We start from the raw sequence: 26,279 nt of genomic DNA, 5'->3' as shown, positions 1-26,279 counted from the left end.
GCCTCTCTGAATCTCAGTTTCCTTTCCTCACTTCCCAGGACCTGAGGATGAGGACGAGAAGACCTCAAGTGGTTGCCATGAGGACACAGGAGGTGTCGCATTTAAAGTGCCTGAAACACAGAGTGGGCTCGGGGAGCACCAGCCCTGGCCCTGCCTGGCCTCTGTAGGTTGCCTGCACCCCTCCCCAGGCACATTCAGCCTCTGCCTCACGCCCATCTGCGTGACAAGCTGCCAGCCTTGGCAGGCAAGCCAGGCCTGCCTCCTGCCCTCTTCCTCCTGTGCATCGTGGGGAAAGAGCTTGGCCCCTCCTGTGGGGCTGCCCTGGTGGGGGCTGGCCTCCTCCTGGATGGGGTTGGGGGAAAGGAGGTACCCGCACAAAAGACAGCCACACTCTCTGAGGGCCCAAGAGTTCTGGAGAAAGGGGCAAACCCCCCCTGCCCTCATTTCTCCAGCCCACTTCCTCAGCCCTTGATAAAGGTGTTTAATGAGCAAACACCTGTTTGAAGAGAAGGCCCATTTCTGGGAAGAATCTGGCTCCCCCGAGATGCCAAATAGAAATTCTCTCTCTCACCTCCTCTGATTGACCTTGGTTTTGATGTTAGTTCAGGTGAGTGCTCTGAACCTCAACTTCCCCATCTGTAAAATGGGGATGAGACTTCCTTCCTGGAGAGTTGGGAGGCTTCAATAAAAGCACCGTAAGGTGATAGCTATTTTAACCTAACCAAATATTCTCCTGTCTCATTCAGCTCCCAGTCCGAAGTCTCCCCTTTTGAGCACCTGGAGAAACTGAAGACCTACCCCCAAGTTCCTGGGGGGTGGAAATGGGGAACAGAAGCCAGGTGTCCCAACTCTCGCTTCTGCCTGTCCTTGAGGTGGCAGTGCCGAGATACCATCTCCCCTCCCAAGGACCCAGAGGAATTTGGAAGGCAAAGAAAAAACAAGTCCCAGGCCAATGTTTTTCATTTTTGTCCTGAACAATGCCATTTCTGGGCTGATTGTTAAGCAAATATTGCAGAAGGCGGGCCCCAGAGCTGACGCAGGCTGGGATATTATCAGAGCTACAGCCCCAGGGCCCAGGGCCCTGGGCCCTGACACCCACAGATTCTGCCTAGGACTCCAGGTGCCACTTTTGGCCCTTCCCGAGCCTAGCCACCTCTGAGGAGGGGGCTTCAGGGTCTGGGGTCCGAGGGAGTCCTGACTAGAGAGAAGGCTTTATGGAGAGCAGTTCTGTCCAGCACTGCCAGTTCTCCCCTCCCCCTCTCCAACCTCTTTAGGGCACAGGGTGTTTGACTGACTGTCCCAGTTTGCTCTGGACTGTGGGGTTTCTCATGACCAGGGACTTTCAGTGCTAAAACTGAGACAGTCTCGAGTGAACCAGGATGATCGGTCACACTACAGGGTCAACGAATTGAGAGTCAAGTGGGCAGATTCCTTAAACGACGATGATGTTAACAATATCTGCTAGGACTACTCCCACCATTTACTGAGTGATTACTATGTGCCGGACACCCCGCACAAGGTGCTTGACGTGTATCACCTCACGTATCTCCACAAACAGACCTGTGGAGAACTGTGAGTCCCATTGCACAGCTGAGAAAACTGAGGCTCAGAAACTGAGTTGCAGGAGGTCACGCAGCTGGGAAGTGGCAGAATAGGGAGTCAAACCCAGCCTGATTCCAAAGCCCTTGCTTTCAGTTACCCTCTGCCCCATGAGGTGGATTGACCTTGGCCAGCCACAGATGGTAAGACCAAGGTCAAGAGAGGTGGGGAGAGCCCAACCTCAAGCTGGCGTTCCCTCAGTGAAGCCAGCTTTAGGGTGCCTCTGCCCATCAGTATCGGAAGACCCGATTGCCCCTTGGCCTAGTCCGGGAAAACACATTCTAGCTGGCTTGGGGGGAAGAAGATGCCCCTTTCTTGTCTCAAGGGCCCCAGAAACTGCCCCCAACACAGGAGGTCAGCGCCGCCCCTGGAACTTGGCCTTGTCTTGAGAGTCTGTTGCTGCATCGGACAAACCCAGGCTTGCTCACCATGGGACAGTCTCTTCCAGAGCCCCGGCTGAGTCAGGGTCCCAGAACTCCAGCCCCCGCAGGTTTCTGAGGACTGGAAGGCAGGGGTCGGAGCTGGACTGGACCTCATTCTCACCAGAGGCTGGGCCTGGACAGCGCCCTCCTCTCTGTCCCCCTGTGCTTGGCTGGTGGCTTGGCCTCCGTGGCAGGGAGGGCGCCGGCGCTCTGGGGGTCTGTTTGAGGTTTCCTCCAACGGCTGGTGGCAGCGGGTACAGCTCACTAATTAATCAGCGCTTAAGTACTTAGCACCCTCCTGCATCGTGTCAAACGAGGATTTGAGTCTTAATTCCCTGTGTAGGTAACGGTGGGAATGTGTCAGGGAGAGCGGTCGGGACTTAGAGGAAACGCTTCCCCTGGCTTGGATGCTGGCTGGAAGCGCTAGTGACGCAGAGGGAAAAGACACCCACGGGGGCAGAGCTCCTGGACCCCCATACCTTCATCCACCCCCTCACCTTATCCACCGTGGCATAGAGGGGTAACAAACACAGACCCTGCAGCCACGCTGCTTGGGTTCAACTCCCAGCCCCCCTGCCTGCTACGTGTGTGCCCCTGAGCGAGTGACTTAATCCCCTTGAGTCTTGGTTTGCGCGTAGCAAGGTGATGAAGGTGGTGACGACCCATCGGATTGCTGCCGACGGTAAACAAGCTAACTGAAATTCTGAAGAACGTGGCTGGCAGGTGGTAGGGCACCCCCCCCCCACCATTAATAGGAGCTATTTTCTTTCATTTATTCACTCTCTTGGTCATGTTTCTGTTTATCCCACAAACATTTATCAAGCATCTACTATGTACCTGTCGGGCACAGGCCCAGGTGCTGGCGGGCACAGAGCTGTCTTTCCACCTCTCTGACCACCTATGACATGGGGATGATGACAGACTCTGTCTATGAGGCTTAAATGAGATGCTGAAGGTCAAAGGCTGAGCCCCACCGACCTCTGGCTCTTAGTGGGTGGAGGAGCAGCCCCAGCAGAACCAGACTGGGGACCGCAGAGCGCACAGGACGGCGCCCCCCCCCCTTGGCCCATGGCCCAGCATCGCTCACAGGACCCACCTGGGAATGTGACTCCACCCCTTGGCTGCCCAGGTCGCACCTGAATGGAGGGCTCCCCCATTCAGTGCTAGGACTCAGGGACACCAGGGGAGGGTCGGAATGGGTCCTTGAAGGGGGACCCACAGGGCAGGTAAGACCAAATCTGACCCTTCTTTTTCTAACACTTTTGGCCTGTTCACACTCCCTCAGCATCACCTGGAAAAGCTGGGCCCCAGAAACGGGCGGTTTCCACTGTTGCTGTCACAGAAGTGGCATTGGCAGGGTCTCCAGCGTAAGGCCCCTTAACGATGGGCCTGCATGGGGCATCTCAGCCCCGCAGAGTGCCAGTGGACCCTTCAAGGGTGCTGGAGGAGGCCCCAGGCCACACTTGTGTAAGTAAAAGTTATCTTCAAGGGGTGGGGAGGAAGGGGTGGGGGGTAAGGCAGAGTAGAGGAATGGTAGAGGAAAGTGCTAGAAATGGAGTCTGAGGTTTTTAGACTGGTCACAGTCTAAAAGGTGCTCTGCTCTGTGACCTGAAGAAAGCCACATGGCTCTGCTCTGTGACCTGAAGAAAGCCACACAACCTCTCTGAGTTTTGATTTTCTCATGCGAAATGAGGATAGCAATCCTGCAGGAGACAGCAACTCCAGCTCAGCGCTCTGTGAATTGACATCATGTCATAAAACTTCAGGGATTGTGTTATTTAGGTACCAGAGTTGGCTAATGCTTCTACAGAAACCTTTTTCCATGGCAGAAACCTTTACAGGCAGAGACTCAAATTCAGCCGCACCATCTATGGTCCTCATACCGAGTTTTGCCCGTAATAAAAACACGTGCCATTTATGCAGGGCCTACTATGTGCCAGGCTCTGTGCTAAGTGTGGGCATTCCTTAAGTCTCATCAACTCCTCACAATAGACCCACAAGCTGGGCCCTCTTACCCCTTCTTACAGATGAGGAATCTGAGGACCAGCTTGGTTAAGTCACTTGCCTAAGATCTCCCAGCTAGTAAGCGGTAAAGCCAAGATTCAAACCCAAGTCAGCTGCACTTGACAGTCAGCAAACATTTGTTGAGTCAACAAATGAACAAATGCATGCATGTTTACAGGAAAATAGTTGGTTAGGGGAGAATGTGTAGGATCTTCCTTTTTAGTGAAGCTATAAAGGCAGGGGCAGTGAGGAAAGAGTCCCCCGTGGCTTTTGTCTGTCTTGAGCTATTACCTATTATTGCACAGAGCCCCGGAAGTATAAAAGAGATGGAAAAAAAAAAAAAAACCCAGCCCAGAAGGAAGAGTGCAGCTCTAAGGACAATTTGAGTATTCACTGGTCTCTGCGGAGAGGCAGCTACAGGCCAGGGACTTGGATAGGAACTAGGGATGCAACCCTGGAGGGACCAGACATTATCCTGCCCTCATGGTTCTTATGGCAACTGGCAATGGAGCCAGACTTGAGGGCCGTGTGGAAGATAACACAACTGGGACGGCAGATGGGGGGCCTGGGGCCAAACTAGGTCTCATCGCCTTTCTAAACCTATTCTCCTCCGCGAAATGAAGAGCTTGAGAATTAGGGTGTTGTCTAATCACTTCGCCTTGCTTACATGTTGAGACCCAGAGCCTGAAAGAAATGAGATGGTGACAATAAAAAGCAGGAGCGTGGAAGAATGAAAGTCATACTAAAGTCTACAATCTGCTCCTGGACCAAAATGATAGCTCACATCCAGTGAGCACCCACCAGGAGCTGGGAACTGTGCTGAGACCTTCACCTATGTTATCTCACTTGATCCTCACAACAACACTCAATAATTGAAAAGCTGAGGCTCAGAGAGGTCACCTTGCCCAAGGTCAAACTTGCTAGTAAGTGGCAGAGTTGGGATTCAGACCCCAGGGTGTGTGACTGCAGAGGATAAATGGCCAGTGTGAGCTCTACTTCCCCGGGTGAGCCTATTCCTTGGGTTGCAAAAGCTCCTTGCAGTCTGACTTCATACAGAGTGGTGGCATGGGACAAGTAGGGAGAGGGCAGGGGTAAGTTCCCAGCCTGGTAGCTGGCGTTCTATCTGCAAGGCTGCCTTAGCACGGGTGGCCCCATCCTTGAGGCAACTGGAAGGAAGGAGAGCGGCTGAAATAGAAGAGCTTGGGAAACTCACTGTGCTCCAAGTTAACGACAGCTTGGAAAACCTCTCTGAAGGTTCCTGGCAATGTCCCTGTGGGAGCCAGCTCATGTATTTTAAGGAAAAAAAAAAATCATTAAAGAAGTTAGGACTGTGGAGAGGCCATAAATGAAAAATATTGGTGGTTCGACAGTGTATCCCTAACAGCTGCAAGCAGAGTTCCTCTTGACGAGCCAGAACCCTGTCCAAGAAGTAAATCATTCTGTTTTCCCCAGATGGCTCTCCCCGAATCCATCTAGGATGTCTACTCCAAAGTTTTAAGTTGCCCACCTAGCTTGGGACCGACCAAGACTGTGGCCGCACTTAGCCAGGAAAGGACCAAGTATTGGCAGAGTTATGGAGGGAGCTGGGTCCCAGTTGGTAGCCGGAATGCGTGCCCAAGAGATCCACCCCCAAGTCTTCCCTTACTTTGCTTGGCAGCAGTCATAACCATACACCAAAAGCACCTCACTTACTAGGCATTCTGGTGGTAAATCTGTTACTTTGGCCCCTACCTGGCACTCAGTGGGTGCTTATTGGTGGCGGGAACAAGTAAGTGGTTTGGGCCATAGGCATGGCATCTGCTTGTCCCTTTGTCCGATGGGTGTTTTGTTCGCTTCCCTTTGCCCTGGTTCCCCACAGCAAAGAAGGTACCATCACCCAGCCAATCTTTTATTCCGCTTCCTTCTTCCTTTGGTGAGCCAAAGAGAGGATTAGGAGTGAGGGGATTTAAAAGTGTTGGGGACCACCCCTGCCGCCCCAACCAGCCCAGGCCTGGACCCAGCCCAGACAGAGGGTCTGAGGCTGGAGGGAGGGTTACCAAGGTCCTAGCATAGCCCCCAGCCCCACATCCAGGGTGACTTCCAACAAAGTACCTGACCCCTCGCCACCTCCCCCTTCCCAGCTGGGAGACAGGGAGGGTGACATTGAACGCGGGCTCTGGGGCGTCCTAAGGGTTAACTAATTAATGGTCGGAAAGTGCTTTGAAAAAATAAAGTGCTGGATAATGGGAAGGGCAATTATGTTGGGAGAAACTCCTAATTTGGCTGGAATTGATGTTAATGATAAAGTATCTGAAACATGTAGCAAGCAAGCGTGATTGTATTTTATATGACAGAGAGAGACACTCACACGCAGGGGACCTGGAGAGCAGTTAATTTGGTTAAATAAAGTGAAAGATAAAAGGAACGCAGACGCCACGGAACTTGCTGTTTATCTGGGCTTGGTGTAACACTTTGGAATTGGATCGGGCCCTTTGGCTCCTACTTATTTGTTTGTGATTGAAATAAATGGGGAAGTACAGGGTTTATGGCTCAAAAAGAGCCCATGGAAAGCAGGCTCTGATTAGGAGGCCCCGAGCAGGCACAGGCTGCTTTCCCGGAAAGGAGCCAAGGTCTCCAAGAGAGTCAAGGTGGGTGAGGATTGTTCCCACTGCACCCGGTCCTGCAGGCAGAAGCCTCGCCCACCGAAGCTGGGGGGAACTTAGAGGGCGGCTAGCGTAGCTCTCTCACGTTCCAGAGGGAGAAATTGAGACCCGGAAGAGGGAGAGGAAGTATTCATCGATACAGGAGTCAACATTTATGGAGCACTTCTGTTTGCTGGGCCCTGTGATAAGATGTTATGATCCATTTGATCCTCAAGGTAACTCTATGAGGTGGTACCATTCTCATCCCCATCTTACAGAGGAAGAAACGGATGCTCAGAGAAATAAAGCAATGTGCCCAGGGTCACACAGCCAGGGAGTGGTAGAGCAGGGAGTCGCAGGCAGCCTCACTCTGGGAGTGAAACTCTGTGATTGTGACTTTTGGGCTAATCAAGCGCTCTCCACGTTCATGGCTCTGCTCTCCTTGACTCCATCTGCTGAAGCAGGGAACCAGGATGAGGAAGTGGGCAGACTTCTACCTCCATCCAGCAAGGACTGAGTGATGGGGCCCTCTGGCCTAGGACCCTCTTGGGAGGGTTTGAGCCATAGTTTGGGGCCTGAGAAGACAGCATGAGGTTGCCAGAGGGAAGAGCAGGAGCCTTGGTTTCTGGAAGGTCTGTGAGGTCCCCGCAGGTCCAGATTAGTATTCAGTATTTATAATATTTCCATAATGGTAAAACAAAAGAAAACAAGCAGAGAGAATGCATTTTTAATCACCAATCATTTCTCTTTGTTTGTTGTGAATGAACAGCGAGGTGAAATAGTATTCCATAATCACCCCATTCAAATTTTCCTCCCCACAAAGCACCGAGAAATCTCTAAATAAAATAAATAAACAAGCTAAGACCTTAAAATAAATTCCAGAGGGCAGAGTGCTACGTGTGGGTTATCACAGCTTCGGGAGACAAGAGCTCAGAGGTGGGGAAGGGACGACAAAGGGACAGGGGCCTTGTCAGTTACCTGGAATCAGAGATCCAGGTCTAGGGGACCCACAGCAGGTTAAGGAAAGCAGATCAGGGGCTTCCCTCGTGGCACAGTGGTTAAGAATCCACCTGCCAATGCAGGGGACACGGGTTCGAGCCCTGGTCTGGGAAGATCCCACATGCCGCGGAGCAACTCAGCCCGTGTGCCACAACTACTGAGCCTGCACTCTAGAGCCTGTGAGCCACAACTACTGAGCCCGCGTACCACAACTACTGAAGCCTGCGCACCTAGAGCCTGTGCTCTGCAACAAGAGAAGCCACCGCAATGAGAAGCCTGCGCACCGCAACGAAGTGTAGCCCCCGCTCACCGCAACTAGAGAAAGCCTGCGTGCAGCAACGAAGATCCAACGCAGTCAAAAAAATTTTTTTTTAAAAGCTGATCAATGGTTTGAAGATCCACACAGTGGAGTGGAGCTGGGACAGACTCCCCATCCTTCATCTCTTTGTCCTTATTCTTCCTGAATCTTCTGGGCCTCATCTTCTCACTGTAAACCAAGGGAACTCCTGTCCCCTGCCTCTCTGGAACTTTACAATCTTCCATTCAAAAGGCTACCCATCCAGGGAATCTTCTCTGTACAGTGTCCACCTGCCCTCTGAGCTAGTCCGACCCTCTCAATTGATAGAGGAAGAAACCATAGCAAAGAGAGAATAGAAGGGACATACCCAAGACCTTCCAGTGAGCTAGTGACAGAGCTGGACCTGGAACTCCAGGAGCTTGACTCCCTGTCAAGTCACCCTCATCTACCTGCACTTATCTCTAGGTGTCTTTGAGAAGTCTCCTATGTCACGAAAATTTTCTTCATGGGCTGTTCCCAATATTTTGTTTCGCACATCTCAGCATCTCCAGACCGTCAGGTTCTAGCAAGGTGCCTGGCACATGGGGCACTCATTCAGATGTTTGTTGGATATATGGATGTATGAGTGGATGGATGGATGACTGGATGGATGGATGGTTGGATGGATGGATGGATGAGTGGATGGACGGGTAGGTGGGTGGATGGATGGATGGATGGAAGTTTGGATGGATGGACAGAAATTTGGAGGGTAGATGATTGGATGGATGCATGGATGGATAGATGAACAAATAAGAGGCTAAAGCTGATTTGGTCCCCTCACTGGCCATTAGCTCTCACTAGATAGATAATGCTTATCATAGTGTAGTCTAGTTAATATCCGGGGTCCTGATGCCTTGAAATTATGTCTCCAACAATCCCCTGAAGGAGCCGGGAAAAAAATCACCTTCTAACAAGTCAGAGCCCTTTCAGGTAGAAATTTGAGACAAAGCTCTAGGGCCAGGCAGACCCCCATTTTCAAGTGAGTCATGTGGTGGTAAAGAGCATTGGCCTGGCGTCAGGGGACCCAGGCTCTGCTCCCACTCTGCCACTAATTTGCTGCATGGTCATGGGTGAGTAAGTGCCTTTCTCTCTCTGGGCCTCAATTTCCCACTCTGAAATGTTCTCTGTTAAATGTTCTGGGCTCTGAGTCCGACCCCTTCTATGTGGGCAACTCAGCCAGAGCTTGGAAGAGCTCTACCTCTGGAGATCCTGTTTTGTAGTCTGGGCAGCCCCTCTCCCTCTGTCCCTAAGCCCTTCCATGTTTAGGAGCACTGCTCAGCCCTCTCCAGCCTTTTCCCTGGTGGGGCAGTTGAAATGGGGGTAGCTCAAAGCATCAGGATATTCTCAAAGCTTGGCTGGTTGTTCTGGCCATGGCCAAGGCTTACACTCCCTCTGAATCCTATTGAAAAAATAATAAAAACGTAATAACTTTGTCATTACTGAACATTGGTTTGTCTTTTCTTTTTTTTTTTAATCCATGACCATAAATAACCAGTGCATTACCCTTCGGAGTGGACACACACATCTACACAGGACCTGCCTCCCTGTATAGGCTGGGTCTCCCCCTGGTACATACCACACATCCACACACACGTGCACATCACACACATAGATACTGCTCGTTCGCTTGACATTTTCTAAGCATTCCGCTAGACGCTGGGACTAATAATAACAATGGTTATTATGTGTGAATCCAGGCTAAGTGCTTTGAGTAAATGATCTCAATTAATTCTTCACTGTGAGGTAGATACTTATCTTGTTGCCATTTTAGGGACAGAGACACTGAGGCTGAGGGAGGTCAGGAACTTGCCCAAGGTCATACAGCTAGTAAGTACCAGAGCTGGGACTTGAACCCATGTGACCCAATTAGAAATCCAGGCTCCAATATGCCAATTATTTAAACATAGATTTAAAAACCACACACACACATAGTCTACTAAGATACATATAAAACAGTGTGATTAGTGCTGTGACAGAGGAAACAAGGGGGCTGCGGGAACCCACATGGAAGCATCTAACCCAGTTTGGGGCAGAAGGACTTCAGGGAAGGCTCCCCGGAGGAGGTGATACTTGCTTTGGTCTTAATGGGTGAGTGGGAGGAGGACAAGTAAAGAAGGGGAAGAAAGGCCTTCTGGGAACAGCCTGGATGAAGGCCTGGAGGGGAGACCCAGCAGGGTATGTTTGGAGCTCTAAGCAGCTCCGCGTGGCTGGGGCAGAGGGTGTGTAAAGGTGTGACAGAGGGAGCGTTGAGAGGTGAGGCTGGAGAGCTGGGCAGGGCTGTCGCTCACATCCGGGCCAGGTTGGCACAGCGGGACAGCCCTCCCCCACCCACAGTCGGCTACCTGGCACGCCTGTCCGTGTGACACGAGGGCCCCTCATCAGCAAAACAGCTCTTTCCTGCCTCCCCGGCCAGCCCCGCCCTCTGTGAGACACAGTGCCATGGGCGGCGGCCAGCACCTGCACAGGTGCCAGTCGGGAGCCAGCATGGCCACTTCCGGAGTCTCACGGCGGGTTCCTTCTGCCCGTGGCCTGGCCACGCCAACCTCAGGCGGGATTGCATCCTGGGACAGAGCAGCACAGCCATGACTAGTCCATTTTGCTTCTGCCCTCACAGGTCTGTGCTGATTTCAGATCTGGGAGACGTGGGAGGAAGGAGGAAGGGGCTGGGGCTGAGATATGAGCCCACGTGGTACATGGCGGGAACCACCAGGCCCCGGGAGTGTGGCTTGTGCTCTGAGGACAGGTGGTCCCGTTGACTTCTCCATCACTTGGTTTCCCTTGTTCCACAGGGCTCTGGTGCCAGGCCTGCCCCTCCCTGACAGGCATGGGAGGGGGTAGGTATCGCCCATGGATCTCTTTTTTAAGAGATGATGTCAGCAGTCAGCCCTGCCCCTCACCTGGCTGTACTTCTCTGTATTCAGGTGTCTGCTGACAGCATGGGCATAATCTTCCAGTGTGCAAATAGAGCGCAGCTATACCTGCATAGACCCAAACCCTCCTTTAAAGGGATACGTGTCCCACAAATGTGTGCGCATGTGCGTGCGAGCACACACACACACACACACACACACACTCTCATACAGATAAAATCAGACACATACCTCACCACTTGCCATGAAAGACACTCCTATCCAAACACATGCTTAAATCTCCCAGGCCGACTTCTGGGACTTCTGGGGTTAGGGCTCAAAAAGATGTGCCTAGTGGATTTCACTGACAGTCATTCTTTTAACTTTTCAAGTCCAACTCCAACCCAAATACAGCGCTCTCAGATTGTGGGTGTTTTGAAATTTTCTGCATTATATTTATATTTGTATGTTTCTGTGTTTCCTGAACTGTTAGCATTGAATGCGAATTACCCTTCTTTTCCCCCAGAAATTTAAAGCTATTTAAGAAATAGAGATGTTCAGAGGATATTAAAGCTGAAAGGGATGGAGAGGTCAGAGACTCTGGGATTAGGGAACATTCCCTAAAAGGAAAAAATTACTCACCTGCAATTCTTTCTCGTTACCAGATAGGGGTAACCATAAATACCAAAAAAGTAAATTAATTAGAACCGACTAGAAAAAGGAAAAGGTTGAACCAGAGAGCAAAACAGCCTGTCCCTTGACTGGAGCTGGGTGAGAGCTCAGACAGGGAAATGAAAGGAGGTACAAAGTGTGGATCCTGAGCTCGGAAAACAGGTAGTATTTATGGCATAGAAATCCCGAAGGCTCCTCCGTCCAGAGAGGTTTCCGGAAGGTGTGGGCGGAGAGGTAGGAGGGAGCATGAGCTCATCGCGGCTGAGGCTGAAAGACGAAGATAGACCCCACCCCTCTGCCCCCAAGAGCTGAGCAGATGCCCTAGAAGCCTGGGCTCAGGTAGACGTTCTAGAGGCACCCCCAGAAGCTGTAACAGGGCTCTGCTCTCCACTCCAGCTCCCGGCTCCTAGGTATCTGTCCTCATCTCTGCCCGAGGTGGTAGGTCTGAACAAGGCCGCTCAAACCTTGAAACAGCCCCTGCTTGTGGCCAGCACGATTCTAATAAGGATTCATTACTAGAATCACAGACTCTTTCACCCATTAAATTAACAGGGGTTTAAAAAAAAAAGTGAGAATACCGAAGACTGGAGAGATGGGGCTGACTCACACGCAGCTGGTCGGAGGGCAAGTTCATACACCTTCTGGGGAGGGGGCACTCTGGCAACGGGAGTCAAAGCTCTGAAATGCATGCGCTCGCTCTTTGACTGGACAATTCCACTTTAAGGAATGTGCATGATTATTTAGGGACAAGGATATTCATTAGCGTTCTTTATCTTAATGAAATGAATTGGAAATGAGTTCGATGTTCAAAATTTCCAATAGTGGGGGACTGGTTAAGTGAATTGTGATCAAGCTCTACCATGGGTCCACAAAACATCACGTTGTACAAGAGTGTTTAATGACGTGAGAAAACCATGTTACGTACACATAGCCAGCCGGCTTAAAAAAACCCCAGAATGTTCAGTGTGCTGACTTTATAAAACAAAACAAAAAACAAACAAAGACCCTAGACTGGCAGGAAATACAACAAAATATCAACAGTGATTATTCATGGGTGGTGGGATTACAGACGATTAAATTTTTTTCTTCTTGTTTATCTGTATTTTCTGAATTTTTTACAATAAACACGTATTTCATATATTGTCAGAAACAAATAATCATGTACTTTGCAAAAAGAATGAGGGAATTTGGGGGTGGAAGGGCTTGTCAAGTTTTTCAACTTGGATGGGATTTGGGAAAAAGCCCCTCTTCCATACTCCCTTCCCAGGACTCCCAAGGGAGACATTCCTAAAAAAAAAAAAAAAATGCACTCAGCTTTTTTTATTTTTAATTACAACTTGCCCAGTAATCACCATAATCACTTATCTTGGGCATTTGTTTAATTATTCAGTCACTAAGTGTCTATTGAGCACCCACTGTGATGCCAGAACCGTGAGAGGCCCAGTGAGCTCGAAAAACACAGACCTCACCCAAGGAAGACCTCAAACCCAGCAGCAGTTTTGGAAAAAGGGAAACAAGTACATAGTCTGTAATTTTTAAATTTAAAAATAGTGATTGTTTGCCAACACTTATTGAGTGCTTCATGTATATAAAGTCTGGTGCTTGATTCTGTGATTTCTTTGATTCCTTTTGTCTTTTATTAGATTGAAATAAGATTTATGGTTAAAAAGCAGATTTGTTCTATTCCTTCCTCCTCCTCTCCCAACGCACTCACCTTCAAGTTTCAGCTCAGAGTAAAGGTAAAAATGCTTGTTGCACTCGGGTAAGTTGGGAAGTGAGGCTTTGGTCACCTCCCCAGCCCTGCAGCTGGTCCTGGGGGTAAAAAGCATCAGCTCTGTAGTCAGACAGCCTAGTTCAGCCTTGGGAAAGTTATTCTCTGTGCCTTGGTTTCCTCACCCGTATAATGGGTACATTCATAACAGTAACCACCTGGTACAGGTGTTGTGACGATCTAATAAGATAATACGTACAAGTGTTTAGCGAGCTGCCTGGCACATAATAACCACTTGGTAAATAACAGCTATTGACGTACGATTAAGTGTTGCTTTCCATCACTGTAGAGGACCAGAAACCAAAAAACTGTGACCAGGAAGCCGAGCTGTGATTACTTTCAAGGCTGTCCCAATCACACAGACTGAGACAGACTTAAATTTATTTGTTCAACAATCAATCATTGAGAGGCTCCTGGGTGCCAGGCACTGTGCTGGGCTCCTCGGCTCCTGTGACAAAGGCACAGACCCTAAGGCTCACAGTCTAGTGGGGAGGGACTTCCCTGGAGTCTTAGAAATGGGAGAGGCTCCTAATCACATGCAGCCCACCCGCAGGTAGGGGGCTAGAAGGATGGCCTCCATAGGGTCCTTAGTTGACCCCACCTCCCCTCCTGCCTGTGCAGCCTCCTCTGTTGAGGCACAAGTCACCAGAGCCATCTACTTCCCCACTGTCAACCCCTGGCCGAAAGCCAGGGAGTGGAAAACTCGGCAAAGCCACCATTTCAACTTGGCAACTCCTGGCGACTCCCAGGTTGTACCAGCTCCTCCTCCCTCCCCCAAACTTTGTCCTAGACACTTTCTACTCATTCTCCTACAGTTTACGTCCCTCAAGGGCAGGGACCGCAGAGGCTTATCTTGATTCACCCCAGAGAGCGAGGGCTTACTAGGTGCCAGGCTGAGGTGCGGAGGACACGAGGGGACACAGAACAAAGTCCCTGCCTCCAAGGAGCTCCCATTCTAGCAGGGGCAGCTGGACAGGAAATACGGAAACAAATGAATAAGCAAAATCTTTGTAGACACTCAAACAGGGTAAAGTGAGAGAGGAAGGCTGGGGAGCTACTTTAGGGAGAAAGCCTCCCTGAGGAGGTGACATGCGAGCAGAGGCCTGAATGATGCAAGGAAGCAGCCAAAAGAGGGGCATTCTAGGCAGAGGGGACAAGTGTAAAGGTCCTGAGGTAGGGACAGGCTTGGTGATTTCCAGGGCAGCAAGAAGCTAGTGTGTCAGGACAATGTGACCGAGGGGAGGGTGGAGGGAGGTGAGATCCAAGGGCAGGCAGTGGTCAGATCTTGCTGACCATGGGAAAGAGTTTGTATTTTATTTTAGGGAAAGCTCAGGAAATGCTAAAATGAAGCAAATGAGGAAAAGACCATCTGATTTCAGTCCCTGCAAAGCGAGTTGGGTGTGGGGAACAAGGCACTAGAGGCTTTCGAGGCCGGGGCTGCTTTTCGGGTGTGGTGCTTTCTCCCAGCCTTTTGCTTTGTTTTCGGTTTTTTTTTGAGTGGGGGGTGGTGGTTGGGAAAGGAAGAGGAGGCCTCCCTTCTCACCTCACGCCACTGTCCTCCTTCCCCTCCCAGGCTTGCCACTGTTTCCAGCTTCCCCCACCCCAGATGCGTTTCCTTCACAGGAGGTAGAAAGACTCCTTGGCGCGGCGGGGGGGTGGGGGGTGTGTGTGGGGGGAAGGATTGTGAAGCATCTGAGAAAAAATGGAGGGAAGAATAAATGTTTTAATAAAAGTGTGATGGGTGAGATGCAGCTGTTGGCTTGTGTGTGGGGGGGAAGAGCCTTATAGTGGGAAAGGGGGGAGTGGAGAGACCAGCAAACTCCTCAACCAGCTTCTCAGAGGCTAGGCCTGTTGGTTCATTTTTTTTTTTTTAAAGATTTAATTTTATTTATTTTTGGCTGCTTTGGGTCTTCGTTGCTGCGCGCGGGCTTTCTCTAGTTGCCGCGAGTGGGGCCTACTCTTCCTTGCAGTGCACGGGCTTCTCACTGCAGTGGCTTCTCTTGTTGCGGAGCATGGGCTCTAGGCGCATGGGCTTCAGTAGTTGCAGCACGTGGGCTCAGTAGTTGTGGCTCCCGGGCTCTAGAGCGCAGGCCCAGTAGTTGCAGCACATGGGCTTAGTTGCTCCGCGGCATGTGGGATCTTCCCGGACCAGGGCTCGAACCCGTGTCCCCCTGCGTTGGTAGGCGGATTCTTAACCACTGCGCCACCAGGGAAGTCCCTGTTGGTTCATTTTTGTCTCCCCAGCCCCAGTGAGGATGTGCTCTTCACTGGGGCTCGGCAAATGCCTGGGGAATGAATGAATGAGTACAGGACTGTTGCTGGAGAAAAAACGGACAGAAGAGGAGAAGGAAGGGAGAGAGGGCAGGAAGAAGTGAGGAGAGGGAACACTGGATGTCCCAAGGAGCGACGACAATTACTGGCATTTATCAATCACTGTCTTGGCCCAGGCACTTTTCCTGCATTAACTCATTTTAGCCTCTCAACACACCCGGGCAGTAGTACAATTATTATCCCCATTTTACTGTTGAGGCAACCGACGCACAGAGGGGTCAAATGCCTTACTCAAGGTTACCCAGCTGGTAAGTGGCTGGGGTCTGACCCCAAAGCCCAAGCTGTTAACCATGTCTTTACACTGTCCCAGGAGTGGAATAAGCCCAGAATCAAAAGTTAGAACACCACTTCTCAGGTCATTACCCCTCACTAGTCTTGAGAGGCTTTGCTGAAACCTTGCAGATTAGGCCCCGAAGTCTACCAGCCTGCAACAGTGCTTACCAGCCTGTGGCATTTCCTCCTACTTTAAGGCATTCTGTTGAACACTTCTCAAAGCTGCTGGTCATACTTTCAATTTTTATTCATTTATTCAACGAGTCATTTAGCTATTTGTTTACTATTGTGGTCAATTTCTCCTTATCTCATCATCTGAGTGTTTCCTCCTTTCTTTCAAGTCTATTTCCATTCTGTCTTTGTTCAGAAGGGAAAACAGGTACAGTGATTGGTCAGTCCTGGGATGGGCACTGGCCAGGCTGAGAAAGCCAGGACCAGAGCCATCGCTGCTGACCTCCAGGCTCAGCCTGGCGTGGCCACCTCAAACCTCCTGGGAGGTGGGCAGGGTGGGCAAAGGGAGAAAAGGGAGGTTGATCTCCAATGGAGTATGAAGGTCCCCCGTCAAAGAGGCCTTCTTTATCACCTGGGCCGGGGAAATTAGCTCTCCCAAGATACCCTTTATCCTATTGCCTTGTTTTATTTTCTTCATGATCCTTTCACTCTCTGAAATAATATTATTCTTTTGTTTTAATGTTCATTATCTGTACCCCCCCAACCCCCCACCCCCCGCCCCACGGCCCGGCCCCAGGTTCATTCTTCACGGCTTATCTTGTTCACTTAAGGATTTATTTCTTGCACAATGGACTGAATGAAAAACTCCCTTGCAAAGAATAAGTGCAAAGCGGATATCAAAACAGTGAGGACATCACGTTCTTTTGGGTTCGACAATTCTAACATTCTAACTTGCAGGAAAGAGCTAGTTCTTCAGAGGAAAAGTGGGAAGCAGACTGGCTCCCGGGGTTCAGAACAGGTGAAAAGTAACCCACTCCCGTCTCTCCTCTCTTGTCCCCCCCCACCCCCGTCTTTGCTCCACTCAGTCCGGGGTGGAGAAAGCTTCTCCATCTGCAAAAGGGAGCCGCGCGCTCAGATCTGCTCCGCAGGCCGCGTCTCGCCGCGCGCGCCCGCCGAGCTCCGCGGGGCGGTGGGTGGGAAGAAACCGGGAGGGGAAGCTCTGGGGGTGTGAGGGTGGAGCGGAGCCCGGCCCCACGATCCGGCCCGGGTTTTGCTTGCCACCCACTCGCCCGCTCGGCCGCGGAGAATTCCTTAATCACAGCGGGCGAGAGCAGAGACTGGGAGCGAAAAATCCGGGATCAGGCAACTTTGGGCAGCGCATGCGCGCCCGCGGCGCTCCATCCCAAACACACACACATTTTTCCCCCGGACTTGGAAAGTCACCCAAAGCCGCCCCAAGTGCAGGTAAGAGACTCGGCGCTCCCTCCGCCGCGGCCCCCCCCACGCCCCTCAGCTCCGCGGGCCTCCCGGGGTGCTTCCCCGCCTCGCCCCCTGTCCGGGTGCAGCCCCCCACCCCCGGGGCTGCCGCTTGCAGCCGGGAGCGGGCGAGCGAGCGAGCGACAGAGCCAGCCAGCCAGCCAGCCAGCCTGCGAGCGGCGGCTGCCACCCAACTCCGGCCGTGCGGGAGGCAGGGGGCACGGAGGGCTGGCACCCGGGAGCGGGGCGGCGCGTCGCCCGCCGCGGCCAGGGAATGCCCAGTGCGCGGCTCCGGGGGAGGGGAGGGCTGCTGCTCCTGGGGGTCACTTACTCCAACTGAGGGGGCGGCGGGGTAAGGGAGAAGAGGGGGAGGTGCCAGGCGCGAGTGCAGGACTTTGCAAATAGGGTGGGGGCGCCCCCCGCGCTGCGGGCTCCGGGGGGGGGCAGGTGCTCGCCAATACCCAGTAATCACTCCTTCCCCCGACGCTCCCCCCCTCAACCTCCCGAGCTGCAGGGGTTCGTGCGCTCTCCAGGGCAGAGAAGGAGGCAGGGGTGAGGGGCGCCTGGGGTGACTTTGCAAGACTTTGCTCAAGGGAAGGGGGGTGGGTGGGGAACCCCTCCAGCCGACTCTTGTGCCCCAGTACCAGGGTGTAGGTGCTACCGGCAGAGGTAGGCAGTGTTCACTTAGGCGCGGGGTGCCAGGGGGTGCCTCATGGTGGGAAAACGAAGGCAAGAGGTTGCTTGGCTGGGGGGAGCGGCGCCCCCTTTTTCATTTGTGCCTGGGAAGTTTGTCTCAAGTGCGCTGCTCCGGGCGCGGCAAGTGGAGCTCCTCACTGCCCCCCCACCCCCACCCCAGCCTCTCCGGGTGCAGGGCTGGCAGTGCTGGGCACAGGGAGTCGGGATGCCGGCTCAGGGCCGTGTGACTGTCGGCCGGAGCCCGCCTGGGTCCCGGGAAAAGTTCGGGGGAGTTGCCGCGGTTGTCGTGTGCTCTGGGAGAGAAGTTGCGCCCGGGGACGTGGGATGCCCGGCTGGCGGGCCGGTGGGCGGGTGGAGCCGTGCACTCTCAGGGGGCTCGGCCGAGGTGGGCGAGGGTGTGGTGGGGTCTGTGCCCCCAAGGGTGGGCTGAGGGTGACCCCGGGGCTCAACAGTTGGGGAAAGGGAGCCCTGAATCCAGGGGCGCACGGCTAAAATAGGCACCAGGCGGAGGACGTAGAATGGTAGCTTGTGGGAACACGGAGGGGCACCGAAGGGGAGAGGGCCGGGCTGCCCGGTCACTTGGGGTCGAGTTTCAGGGCAAAGGAGCGCGTGGTGGCTGGTGGAGGAGTGTCGGGGAACGGGGCTCCAGGGGGCGCACGGGAATGGGGGATCGGCCGGACCGACAGTCCCGGGGCAGGGGGCCGAGTCGTGCGCCCGGGGTGAGCCGGCCGGGCGGAGCGGCGGCCGGTTTATTTTTACTCGGTGGCATTTGCAGAATGTGCAGCTGATGGCCGTCGGCCGCCAGGAAGTTTTGCTTTCTGTTCTTTCTCTCTTTCCGAAGCCAGCGCGGCCGGCAGCGGACGGGCTGGGGAGCCGGGCCTGGGAGGGGAGGGGGCGGCCGCTGGGTTGGCAAGGTACGGGCAGGGGCGCACTGGGGCGGCGGGCGGGGGCTGGCCGAGCGAGGGCGGCGGACGGGCTCTGGGCCGCTGCAGAGCTTTTGGGCGAATGTCTGTCCCCAGCGTTGGAAGCTCCTCGGCGAGGGGAACAGGTGTATGCGCCGTCAATCACGGCGGGAGGGACACTTTGGGGGCGTAGATTAAGATAATAATAATAGATTTTTCTCTAGGGGGTGGGCGCAGATTCTTCCTACAAGTCATCCCCGACCCGGGTCCGGAGTTGGGGGAGGAATGGAGTGCCGAGGGAGGCAGGGGGACGCTTCACCCTTCCACACAAGTTTCTTTCTCCTGACCCGGCTTCAGCTTGGGAAGCGGGCCTTGGGTGCGGCGAGGACCTCCTTCCAGTCACGCTGGGGAGGGTGCGGGCGCGTGGGCGGTGTGTATGATTTGTCCACCAGCAAAGCAGCAAAAACACCCCTCCAACGGGCCTGGAGCTCCCCCAAACCCGGCTGGATCAAGGGGCAACACGGGGTTATGCGTCGCTGCCCGGGCGGAGCCTGGGGCCACGACGCTCAGAGCGTGTGGTTGTGCCGCCAACACCCCGTACACTCAAAGAGATGGGGGCGGCGAGGGGGGAAAAGCCAGGATAATCGCCGGGCAAAGTTGGTAAATTTAGGGCGCCTCTAACCTGGTACAGACGCGCGATGAGAGCGCGCTAGGAGACTGGAAAACAGATCGCCGGGTAGATTGGTGCGCCTGCCCGCCTACCCACCCCACGGCGCGCGCGCGGGCGCACACGCGCACACACACACACACGCATGCCACACACATGCACGCCACACACACATACACATACACACACACATACACACACACACACACACACACACACACACACACACACACACGTCGCCGTCCTAAAGGGAGCTGTCCGGGCTGAGCAGGAGCAGCTGCGCCGGGCGTGGTGAGGGGGGTAGTTGGTCCCCGGGGGCTGCGCCCGGGCTGCGCTCCACGTGCCCAGAGGGGGCGCTGGGCCGTTCGGCGCCCGAGCGCAAAGCTCCGGGTTTGCGCCCTGGTGGCGGCGAGGCGGTGCGTCCCGGGCGGGCGTCGCGTCCCGCGCCATCTCCGGCGACTCGCACTGCCTCCGCTGACGCCCAGCTGCTTTCCCACTTCCCAAACTTCGGCATTATGGCTTTCACCTCACTCGAGCTCTGAGACCCTCTCCAGGGCAGAGGGGGAACTTTTTCCTTCCCGGCAGCGGCCACGGTCTCTCTGCCCGGAATCCGGCGAATTGGAGAGATTGACTCGCCCCCCCCCCCACTCCATCTTGTTAGCCACCTTAGAGGCGGTTAACGAGAGTTTATGGGGAATATTGTTGAACTTCAGTAATCAGGTTTCCAGCGATCTTATGCCTCGTGTTTAATTTATTAGACTAGTTATTTATTCTGTTGATGATAATCTGTTGCTGGTTTCTATGGAGATGTTAAACTGATCTCTTTCAGAAATCAAACTCCATATGCACTAAAACGTTTAAAGGGGCAGTATCTCTCTCCTTTTTCTTTTTCCCTGACTTTTGTTTTGTTTTGTTTTCTAGACTTTGCACCTTGCAGACACTTTGCGTCTTTCTCTGAGTCTCGGTGCATTTTATTTCCTTCTTACGAAGGAGAGAAGCCCGGAGACTCACGCTTTGTGGCAAGTACAGCCTATTATGGCTAGAAGAAAGCCAAAGCTTTGATCCCTAAGTTGCATCATCATTTAAAACAGATCATTTCACCACCACCCCCTTCTCCCCCATAATATAAGAGCAAAATTCTTTCAAGATCAAAGAGTTCAATCTAAAAAAAAAACAACCAAAAAACAAACTGTTGTGAAAAAAAAGGAAGTCAGTCAAATGTGAACCTCTCCTATATATCTGCTCCCCTTGTGTTTAAAGAATTTTTTGCATAAGAAAAACAAAACTTGTAGCTCAGCTAATTTTTCATACTTATTAATAGTTTATCTTGCCCCCCCCACACACACTTTTTTTAATTTAAAAAGAAGTTCAAAGTTAGATTTCTCTGCCTGCGGGGGTTGAGGTATATTTGCTTCTCTTTTAGATCCTGACCATCTGTTTTTGGAAAATTAGCCTCTGGGAAGAGGGGAAAAGGAGTTTTTACTCAAACCTAATGGAGTGCTTTAAATTTTTTTTAAAAATTCTCACCCAAATATTTTAAAGTCTCAATTTTTCTACTTTTTAGGGGAATATCAGTAACCTCTGGTGTATGAGAGCATATCAACTTTTCCTCCTTTTCCCTCTTCTCCTCTCCTCAGGTATTTTTCTGTAGACTTGTGACTTTGAGGGGGTGGGTACAGTGAATTAAGAAAGTAAGGCCAAAAAAAATTATCTTGGTTTGTGACACTCTGAAAAATTGCAAACCCACTCTGAACTCAGATATTTATCACGCTGACAGATATGATACAAAGCGATTGCATTTCCTAATGATCCTCTGGGACTGAGTTGTAGGTAAAACCATTTAATGCATTTTTAATATTAAAGTAAGGCCTGGGTTCCATTTTCTTGGAGGTGAGGGAGTGGATGTCCCTCTCTGGAGCTGATACTTTCTGAGTGTACTGTTTTGCTTTTTCAACTAGAGCCCACCACCTCCACCCCTTCACATTTCCACTTACTTTGGGGAAGGATGAGCCGCACACAGGGCATTTGGCTTTTATAAATAAATTTGTATCTGGCCAGAAGACCCAATGCTAAATAAGAGCACACTTAAAAAAAAAAAAAAAGAAAAGAAAAAAACAAACCTCAGACTCCACCCCTGCTATAGGAAATAAAACAGAGGCAATACTTGACTTTTTTTTCTCCTTCTGCCATCCTGGTTCTCTTTTATATTATTTTATTTTGGAAGAGGGTGGAGTGGTTGTTACTTCTCAGCTCAGAGGAGAGAGGACCCATTCCTGTTATTTCCCTCTCTGCTATATTTTAAAAATGTGTTTGATTTGGATTGCAAACAGAACAGGCTTACCGGTAGAAAAGAGCACTGTGGCTTTAAACTCACGAGTTTGCATATTCTCCTTGTATCTTTCCCCTTTGCTAATTATTGTGTTGTTTTCAGAGCAAATATGTCATATCCATGGCGACCGGGCAGGTTTATTGTCTTTCTGAAGCAATAGCTCACATAAGTAATTAATGACTTTCTTTTTTTTCCTCTGGCTTAGGTTAAACAGATCATTCAAGGAAAGTCATATCTCTCTTCTCTCTTCTCTCTCTCTCTCTCTCTCTCTCTCTCTCTCTCTCTTTCTCTCTCTCTCTTTTTTAGCCCAGTGACATAAGAACATGAGTTAGAACAAGAAAATACTTTAACCAAGAAGTCAACAGCTTATTTTCCCCCATTTCTTTTAAAAGCTAAAGTGTCAGCTTTCAGACATATGAGGCTGTCATTCTTGCAGCCGAGGGCAGTGCAGTCCATGCCTGGGTTGGAAATCCATTTGAAGGTTGTACAGCAGGGGAAGTGCTGGCAGGGGGGAGTAACCTGAAGGAATTTGTTTTTGAGGTGGGGGGGAGGCACTCCAAAATGAGTATTTCTCCTGTATTTAGCGGAATTTAATTAAATTGTGTACAAGGAAGGAATTAATGAGTTGGTAGTAATGTCCCTTCCCCACCGCCTCCCACCCCCACCCCGCCCCCTTTTCCCAGTCTGGTTAATTGGAAAGACAAAGTTTTTCTTTTCAATTCACCTTGAGCTTCAGCTTTCTCCAGCCTTTGTTTCAAGTGCTTTTTCCTAGAAAAGTGCCTTTTGGAATCCCTTCTGGTTAGTATTTCCAGCATTATAGCAGGGGTTTGTTTTTGTTTTTTCCCCTTAGACCTACAACTCAGAGCTGGTTTCTGCTTCTCAGGAATCAACAGCTATGATGATTGATTATGACTTGGATTTTTAAACTTTTTTCTTTTTGGGGGGGGTGGGCAGCTTTTGAGGATGTAAAATGATATAGATGGCCCATCTCTCTTCCACATCGGGGAGGGTAGAAGCAATGTTTTCCTTTAAAAAAAAAAAATCACCATTTATGTTCCACCCTTTTCAAATGGACCTTTTGCTAATAAACCTTATGATGTCACCCGGTAACTTTAGAAATATCCTATGTGTCCAACTGATATTCTCCAGCAGCCCCGCAACAGACATGCATTAATTAGGCACATTTATATGCTGTTGCCCCTCTTTTTGAAATTTCAGGTGTAGCCAAGGGTTTGCGTCTGTCCTTAAGAAAGGGGAATGAAATAAAGAGAAAAGCATTTACATTATATTTATACCTGGACACAATGAAAAAGGATAGTTCCCCCATCTGAAGTAAGTTAAAAAAGGCTGTGAGTCAACTGAATGAATCTTCAGGCTTTTGGCATTAAAAATAAAAATATAAAGCAGAAGAGAGATTTATTTGGTATCTGGTTTCTGAAGAGGAGAGGAGAAGGCCAGGCAAGTCTGATGCTGAGACTCCAGCGGACTTGTAATTGAGCCCGTAACCTCTTGATGTCTATATCAGAAAAACAGACACGAGCAGAGGGAACGGAGGAGAGGCAAACAAGCCTTGTAGAGGAGGGAGCTCAGGGGGAGATTCACAGAGAGAGAGAGAGAGAGATTTAATTTATAGACATTTTAAAAACCGTAATTTCATTAGGATCTGTTCTTCCCCTTCTCTGAAGGGCAGCCCGGCAGACCGATAAGGCCGGTCCCTCTGCCGGGATGCGTGGTGTGTGGGTGGGCGCGAACATGGGCATCCTTTTCAGTTCCGAGGGAGCGTTTGTTTCCCTTCTGCCTACTTTCTGCTGGCTTCCTCATTTTGGAATTTAAAAATCCCAAATCGCCAAAAGTTAGTCGTGGCTTCTGGCTGCCTGGTGGTCTCCCCTGTGGGTGCCACGCCGCTCCGTGAGCGGGTCTGTCTGCTGCCTGGCCTTTGGCATCAGTGCGTCTTCCTTCTGTTGCCAGGTGGCCCGTGGTTCCAGCCACGTGAGACCACTGGAGAGGGTGGGCACCCCCATCTCTGCCCCCTTCAACTTCACCAAGTTAAGTTGCTGTGGTTCGGAGGCCACAGTGTCGGGGGAGCGGTGGCGGGGGGAAGCTAAAGCCTGTCGTAAATTCTGCAAAAATTAATCAACCGTGTAAGAGCTGCACGTTAACAAGGGTGTACAGGCAGGCCGGGCCTTCTCCTGTTCCCCCTGTTCAAAGTCCAGCAGAGCCAGGGTGGCCGGGACGGTGGGAAGGGAAGGGGGAGTTTGTTTTTTGTTTTTGTTTTTTTATCTGAATAATTGAGAACAACTGGAGAGAGGGAAGAAGAGAGAGGGATTTGTTGAATATAAATCCTCAAGTGCCCTTGTTCCATATTGTTGGAAATTTTTTTTTTCCTTTTGGTCTGGATTTGTCCTGTGTGTCTTTGGTGGAAAAGATATGTAGAGAAAGAGAGCAAAGGAGGGGGATGGGGGTGGGAGAGAGAGAGAGAGAGGGAAGGATGGAGAAGAGAGAGAGAGAGGGAGATGTGTGGCTTCTTCGGAACTCATTATCATTCTTAATAAGTCTTAAGGAATAAAGGAGAGCATTGAGTGTAAATGCTGGGTAATCCTAACACTTCTCAAGGTGAGAGGAGTCTTGAGGACACAGAGAAAAGAGAGAGCAGAGGAGGGGGTGGGAGGGGGCCCAAGCAGCCCTGGGGGAGTGGCAGGCCCAGGATCTGGGGGGCTCTGCAGGAGGCCTGGAAGCTGGGGTGGGGGACACCCAGAGGAGCCCCAGTGAGATGGTGTCAGAGATGACACTGGGGATCTCCAGGAGAGGGTGACTTGCTGGGACAAGGAGCAGGGGTGATGGGAACCTCTACCCTGGGCCCGCCCTGCTTTGGGTTGGGGTGGAGGCCAGGGGCCACAGGGCCTTTGCTCCCTCCTGGGCACGGGCTCCCCAGCCAGCTCAGCCCCTGCCCCATGGCCTCGGGTTCCCGGAGAAGGCCCCGGGGTCTTGTCCTGCTCGTTCTGGCTCCCTTGCGTTGTCTGCTCTGGGAAGCGGGAGGGACAGAGCGGCGGCCAGAGCTCAGCTCCGGACACTAGGTGGCTTAGAGGATCTTCGAGGTTTTCCAAGACGAGCAGCCGCTGGCTTCCTCTCTCCACCCCGCTGGTGGGCTCCGCTGTGCCCGTCCTCTGCCGGGTCCGGGCAGCCCTGGCTGACCAGCAGGAGGGCGAGTGGGCACGGGCCCAGGGGCCATGGCATGGCTCCTGCGGCCGGCGCTCCCAATGAGCAGCTTCCAGGCAAGGCGAGGAGGAGGCCAGGGGCAGCTTCCGTGGGGGGAAAGTAGCCGGTCAGGGCCACTTACAGGAGGGCCAGCTGGAGCTCAGCCCTGTGTTCTCTGCCGCTTGGGCATGAGGCACTGCTGAGCCCATGGTGGGGGGGAGGGCAATCTCTGCTGCTTCCCCTTTTGAGTTCACGTGCCCCCTTGGAGAATCCTCTTAATAAAAAAATCTCATAAGCATAAATACTGCACATACTTGGAGGGGGTTCACAGATCTTATAAACCCAGCCAAGGACCCTCTAGGGTCCCTTGCTCTGGTGGACTTCTTTCCAATTCTCCAGGACTATAGGGGGGAGGGGGGCAGTGATGAGGCAAAATCAGTTCTCACCGCCACTCCCACCCCTGCTGGCCTCAGTACCTGGAGAGCAGAGCCACGTCAAACTGTGACACCCACTGGGCCCCCGCAGGTGGATCAGGGCCAACGCTCAGGCGCCCATCTGAAGCACCACACCTGATAGGTAGTTGCCCTTCTCTGGGCCAAAGGCCACCTCCCCCTCATCCGGCTGGCATTGTCTCGGGTTCCTGGGGTGTTTGAAGGGTCTTAGCCAAGGTCATGTCAGAACCACTGATTGTTTTCTCTAGGAACAGTGGTGGGCAGGGAGACACAATTCAGGTTTGACTTACTGTAGTCAGGTTTTTTTTGTGTGTGTGTGTTTTTAAACTCTTTCTTTTGGAGAGTAACTTCTGGGGAGCATGCAAAAGGGGGTGCGTGGGAGTTAAGAGATGAAGGCTGATGACTGAGCTGGTGAAGCCCGGAGGGAGAGCAGGACGGGTTAATGGCGGGTGGATTCTGCTTTTCTGCTGTTTAAAAGCAGTAATGACCAAATTGCGTGCCCTACGTGTGCCTTGCTGACGAGATTTGCCGAAAGGAAGCTGCGCTGCCTCTCTGCTGCTGGTCTCGGGGTGGGTAAGCCTGTGTATGTGTGTGTGTGTGTGTGTGTGTGTAAATGAGAAGACGGGGTGGGGGAATTAGCTCTGCCAGGCTGGCACCCTTCCCCAGCACTAATTGCTGGCAGAGTACCCACGGGGGCTGTGCCAGCGTCTCCAGCTCTGCCCGCCCCCCTCG

General features: G+C 52.0%; 1 protein-coding gene across 1 annotated transcript in view; it reads left to right on the top strand.

Annotated features, from left to right (window-relative positions):
• The first annotated feature begins 17,213 nt into the window (after window positions 1-17,213).
• CASZ1 (castor zinc finger 1) overlaps window positions 17,214-26,279 on the top strand; it is a 148,346-nt gene continuing 139,280 nt past the window's right edge. Inside the window, exon 1 of the mRNA XM_057532103.1 lies at window positions 17,214-17,294. The gene's annotated coding sequence lies outside the window, so the exon portion shown is untranslated. The remainder of the gene's footprint in view (window positions 17,295-26,279) is intronic.

Source organism: Balaenoptera acutorostrata, chromosome 1, assembly GCF_949987535.1.
Source record: "Balaenoptera acutorostrata chromosome 1, mBalAcu1.1, whole genome shotgun sequence".
Taxonomy (NCBI): domain Eukaryota; kingdom Metazoa; phylum Chordata; class Mammalia; order Artiodactyla; family Balaenopteridae; genus Balaenoptera; species Balaenoptera acutorostrata.
This window is presented reverse-complemented; position numbering and strand designations above follow the sequence as displayed.